This window comes from Anopheles maculipalpis, chromosome X, assembly GCF_943734695.1.
Source record: "Anopheles maculipalpis chromosome X, idAnoMacuDA_375_x, whole genome shotgun sequence".
Taxonomy (NCBI): Eukaryota; Metazoa; Arthropoda; class Insecta; order Diptera; family Culicidae; genus Anopheles; species Anopheles maculipalpis.
Genome location: NC_064870.1, coordinates 18,646,936 through 18,652,619, shown reverse-complemented (window position 1 = coordinate 18,652,619; position 5,684 = coordinate 18,646,936). Strand labels below are relative to the sequence as shown.

General features: G+C 39.3%; 1 pseudogene; it reads right to left on the bottom strand.

The window, feature by feature from the left end:
• Positions 1-2,553: 2,553 nt before the first annotated feature.
• On the bottom strand, positions 2,554-3,678 carry LOC126561280 (uncharacterized; annotated as a pseudogene).
• Positions 3,679-5,684: the final 2,006 nt, after the last annotated feature.

Sequence of the window (5,684 nt, the reverse complement as noted above, 5' to 3'; positions counted from 1 at the left end):
ATTAGAAATAGCACGATATTTTATGAATATCTTTACCATTATTAAGGCCAGACCGTGTGTTATGAAAAATACACTATTTGTACTCTCGTTGAAAATATATGAATGAAAATCAAGACATTTATAATTTACCTTTTTTTCCACAGCATAAGCAAAACGTCTTGATCTTGCTCGTGCGATCCCAAATGATCAAGTTGTGTGGGCGCGGTACATATGAAAAAAAGCAAATATAGGTGCAATACGCATTTAGTAAACGTGTTGAAAGATTTTTGCAATGAATTGATGGTATGCTTACCGTTTTGTCCGACACTGTGCAAACAACTTGAACAATGTTCATTCCAGTTTACCGGTGGCACCAAAAAGAAAGGGTATAGGACATTTATAGGTATGGCTATGTGCGAATAAAGTCCAGTTTCCCTTAAGTAGATTGGAAGGCTACGCTGAGTATTGTTGGTTTAGAATGTTTGGGGAGAAAAAAAACAAAACATATTTTTTTGAAAATTTCCGTTTCTTGAGTATTGCTATTTGCTTACCATTGCTGTTAGCTTTCCAACTTTTTAGATATTATGTTGAAGCACGTTCGAACGTTTGACTTATGATGAGTGGGACGCATATAATTTTCCATCTAATGGAGGAGCTTTTAGTCGGTACGCATACAGCAGTATTCCACGGGTGGTACCACGGGTCTAAAAAAGATCACCTCATCAAAAAAAATTTTTTTTTAATTTACAATTTATTATGACGGTCCAGTGCCGTATTGTCTGAAAAAAAAACTAAAATAAAATATTTAAAAAATAGGTATTAATTGGACCGAAGAAATATACAATAAAAAATTAAAAAAAGGTGCTAATCGGACCGAAAGGTATGTAAAAGAGGGAAAAAAACAGTAGTCCTGGGTGTAGAAGGGGGATGGATGGCTACAAGTTTACATCTAATATTTGCTACATCTACTTCTACGTCTTGAGTCGGAACTTCTGTAGGAACTTTGAATATTTGAATATCCGAAGACGAAAACATTGATCCAGGATCATCCTCCCTAAAAAGAAATGAAAACAAATCAAAATTGTAATCGTATTGCTTTCCTGTTATAATGAAATTGTCACAAATTGTGACTTTTTCAAATTTTACTATACCATTACCCTTCGTAAGAAACCATTCGTCTCTTGGTAATGGGCGTAAAATTAAATCAGAAGCCAAAAAATGCCTCTACCATTTTTGGTCAAGTGTGGATAGCGACGATTTGTGGTAGCACTTGCCACTTCAAGAGCAGAACTTTCTTCTGCGCGTGCTGCTACTTGAACACCACACCGAAACCCTGATCGTACTGACCGTTTAATCACCTGCAGGTGGTTTTCAAAACAGTACGAAGAAAAGCAGTCTAGCGGTCCGTACTTAAAAACATCCTGGGCAATGTGTTGGAGATTATGGACGTTACTCGAAAGATGTTTACGACCATAAATTTCCCCAAATTGCTGAACAAAGGTGTTCATAAATTCAGCAGCACGTTCCCAGTGACGTTGATGAAACGAGGAAGTAAATATTGTCAACGCACAAAAATAGAGCAAAAAGTGGCAATATGCTTTCTCGCTTAAAAACTCTTTCATCAGCACTGGACTGACGTAGTGCAGGTATGAACGAAATTCAACACCCTTCCAAAAACGTATAACATTCAACCCTCTGAGTTTGCGATGGATCTCAGAGGGAAGGTGTGCGTTGGTAAGGAATTTCGTAATCCGTAGTTTCCCTGGAATAGAAAATTTAGGTAAATTAGTGAACTTATTTTCGATCTATTTATTATATTCAATAGATGTCAACGGGTCACCCCCAAATCGCATGCATGCAGGCGATCACTCGTCGGTACATCTTCTACCATGTCGAAATTTGGCAATTCCTCTAATGGTGACCGCCATGATTGATGATGGCCCGGACATTCCCTCGCTCGAAATCCTGCGTCAGTTCTTAGCGGAGCCCCAACAGAGTCAAATATTATTTTATTTGAAGTGTATTCTCCAACACAAGTACACCTCATACAGCCGTGGTATGCATTAAAGTATGTTGTTGCTACAAAAGAAAACAGAAAGTAATAAGCAGTTTGATCAAGTGACAATGTTTAACATAATTTTTCAAACCTTTTATGAACGCCCGCGCAGGTGCATCTGCAATAATACCGCGAATCTTTAATTGCAGTACTTTGTCACCGATACGTAATCCTCTTTGATGGATCTCTTTAGCTTCCTCTACAAACGGCCTTAAAAACACTTCTAAATTGGCTGGTTTGGCTGGTCCACAAAACATCCCGATCATCATAATTGGGGCAGTGGTCAACTCATCAACTTTCATTAAGATGGGCCAAAGCTGCATTGGTCCACCTTTATGAAGGGGAAGCCCATCTACGGAAAGCTGAAGTGACAATTGTTCTGTTGTAGGAACAGTTGACCTAAAATGGATTATAAAAAAAAACATTAAATTTGTAACACATATGCAATCTAAATTTAAAAACTATGTTGTTGTTAGAAAAATATAGTATCAATTAAATTCTAAGAATATTATAAATACTTACTGAAAGTAACTGTTGAGCTTATACTCTATTCCTTTGTACCAAAACTCTCCTCCTGGAACGGCTTGTATCTCCTGACCGATAGTGGTAGATGTTTTTAAAAGAGTTCGAGAGTCCTTGGGCAGTGGTAGTTCGGTACATTTTCTGAAAATAGCTAGAATTTCATTAATCGATGAACGAGGCTGGTTATGCACGACTGCCCAGTCTCTTAAGCATTCACCAATGTTTGTATGATTCTTGCAATTATGAGCAGCCGTGTACTCTTCAACTTCGTCATCATTTTCACTATCGCTAACATCATCTTCTCCTTCCACACTACTATCTAAATCTACTGCTTCATCACCATCTTCATCTACAATATAACTATAATCTAATTCATTGAGCACCACCACTACCAAAAGTACTAAAAGTACTATCGTCAAACTCTGTGTCGTTCGGGCTTGCCAGCTCCAGCGAATCTTCTATCTCCTGGGGTTGAATTTCTCCCTGAGAAGTTGTATCTGTAAATTAAGAAAAAGTGATATTGTCTATTTAGTGAAATAAGTTTATAGAAATACACGGGTACACAAAATCTTATGAAACGAATCATTTGCAACTGCCGTGTCGAGTGGCGGATCTCATCGGCGGAGGTGGTGGCCGCCAGGGACCTCGTCGACAGGGGAGGAGCTTGTCGTCTAATGGAACCTCACCGGAGGGAGAAGCTTCACCGATCATGGGGCCTCACAGGCTAGAGAACCTCTTGAGAAAAGGAATCATACCCCCTTCTGGTCAGCACTTTTGATTATGAGGATGAAGGGATTTTGGTTGACGAGGATGAAGGAGGGTCAAGCCCTGCTACTGCATGGTGTTTTGCTCCACTATCCATTCTGCCATGGGCCTCCAAACACCTTGATCCACCACTGACCGTGCATAAAATCAAAAAACTTACCGCTAAACTTACCTGGGACCACGTCTAGACTTATAAAAAGTAAAAACTTACCGCTACATCGAGACACCATGCGGCTTGGACCCGGAGCTCCATCATCCAGGTTTTGCAGACGGCGGTACTCCGAATACAAGTCAGCCAGCTTTTTGTTTGCCCGGCTCGTCACTTTTCGGCTTCTTTTTATTGGCATCGAGGACATTTCGAATGTGTTTTAATAGTTTTTTAATCGATTATTAGCAATTTTTCCTGATCGTGGTATTAACAATCAAGTGAAGGCAGATGAAATGAAATGTAAACAAAGACGAAATGTCATCGTAGCATGCTTGAAAAACCGTTACACACGCACACATTCATATTTTTGACAGATTCGAGCATGAAACGAGCAGTTCCGACAAGATTCGAGCATTTTTTCCAAAATTATAGCGATTTTTTTAGACCAGTTGTCAGTTGGGTTGGAACCTATCAGCTCAATTAGCAGGGGGAGATGTTGTAGACGCTGTGGCCAGAGCTTATCCGCACACTCGATGCTATCTGGGAGCTGACAGCATCCGATGTGTAGCGGATATAGTCGTCTCGGTCGCACGCACGCACGGACGGTCGCATCCCAGCACGGACGATGCATGCACGCGCGGCTCGGATACCCGTTGTGAACGTTGTCCTTTTTTTTTAATGTGTTGTGTTAAGTGTTGAGTTTTAACGTGTCGTAAATAAACTAAGTCTTAAACCCAAACCACAAAATAATGTTAGAGTATGAACTTTTTGAAATTGTTTTTTTAGTGCGTTACTTTTCTCTGTGGCAGTAAGTAATTTGTGGTTTGCGGTGCGAAAGGTTGGGATATTATTTTGTTTGTTTTTAATAATGTTTATAAAGTTGTAAAGTCTATTGTTGTTATTAAGTTGCGTGTTGATACTAGCACATCAGCCAAATTTTTGCCATCGTTCTCAATAACTTGTGGCACGGTGCGTTGTCTTGGTGGAAAAACACTTTTTTCTTCTTCGTTCTTTTTTCGTTCGTCAAGCAACCAAAAGTTGCTTGACAAAAGACGCTCTGTCTCACAAACTAATTGACATACAGACGTCAAATTTTGACACGAATCATTTGAAGGTTGGTGCTATATAAAAATAATATGCATTTAATACTAGCGGCGCATTCTATGTGTCAGACCGGGGACTTATCAGCCAACCTGTTAAGTACATCCCAGAGGTCCCATGCATCTCGGAGTTTGCATGCATCTTGAAAAATTTGTATGCATTCCGGAGTTAGCGGGCACAAAGGTAGATTCTACCGGGCCTTGACTAGTTACATAATTTTTTTTTTTTTTGGCATAATCTCTCCCTATTTTGGCATTACAATGTTTTTCGCACTCTAATGAAATTTTCGCCAGCAATATTGAAATCTTCATAAGAACAAACGTCACTTTGGCATTGCGTACCGTCATTTGGTCAGCGTAATCGTCGCTCTCCCGTAGTGAGGATCGACTATCCAACTACGTGATATCAGCATGTTTCGTACGCCATTAGATGGTCGGTTTGACCAAGAAGGTCGTTAAGCCAAGAAGAAGAAGAATCGTCGCTCTCGCATTTGCAAATGTTATCTTGGCATAGCAGCGTCGAGAATAAAAATTTTTGTTGGACATTTTATGTGATCGTGTCTATTTTCACAATCAAATTCACAATCATAAAACATAAAAAAAAGATTTCGCGACGCTTGCTAGTACAAAATACAACTGCAAATGCGAGAGCGACGATTACGCTGAAAAAATGACGGTACGTTATGATAAAGTGACGATTGTGCTTGTTTAAATGACGGTATTACTGGCGAATGTGTCATTGAAACGCGGTAAACACTGTAGTGTCTGTAAAAAATGGGTTTCTTGATGTTGTTAAAACAAGTAAAGACATACTTTTCACGTTATGTGTGTAAATGCTTCCTAAACATAGTGTTCGAGATGTTCCAATTTTTCACGTTTATTTTATTTATTATTAATCTGGGTTATCTATTTTGGTTTGATGGCTGTTGTTTTTTTTACCTTTTGATTTGCGGAATTATCGGAATGCAGATATCAGTGTCTCAATAACATTAAGCTTATCAGTGCAAATAGTGCGTAAAAGATTTCGGCTAGCTCTACCGTGTAAACACTGAATGGCTGCCTCAATTTGACAAATGCTTCGGTGGACTCCCCCGAACACCGAAGATAGTGCCCT